Source organism: Eimeria mitis, genomic scaffold (genome assembly GCF_000499745.2).
Source record: "Eimeria mitis Houghton genomic scaffold, Emh_scaff3131, whole genome shotgun sequence".
NCBI lineage: Eukaryota > Apicomplexa > Conoidasida > Eucoccidiorida > Eimeriidae > Eimeria > Eimeria mitis.
This window is the reverse complement of record NW_013571476.1, coordinates 2,543-2,886: the sequence shown is the minus strand read 5'-3', so window position 1 is coordinate 2,886 and position 344 is coordinate 2,543.

Sequence of the window (344 nt, the reverse complement as noted above, 5' to 3'; positions counted from 1 at the left end):
AAATAAAATAAATAAAATAAATAAAATAAATAAAATAAATAAAATAAATAAAATAAAATAAATAAATAAAGTAAATAAATATAAATTATTTATTTATTTATTTATTTAATTTTTTTTTGTTTAATAACAAAAAGAAAATGAAATTAATAAACAGACAAAAGACAGACGAGAGCCGTCCGTTGTCTTTATAAAGACACAAATACAATTAAAACCTCTGCTGCTGCTGCTGCTGCTGCTGCTGCTGCACTTGCTGCTGCTGCTGCTGCTGCTGCAGCTGCTGCTGCAGCAATTGCTGCTGCAGCTGCAGTTCCTGCTGCACTGAGTGCATTACTGCAGCTGCGGTC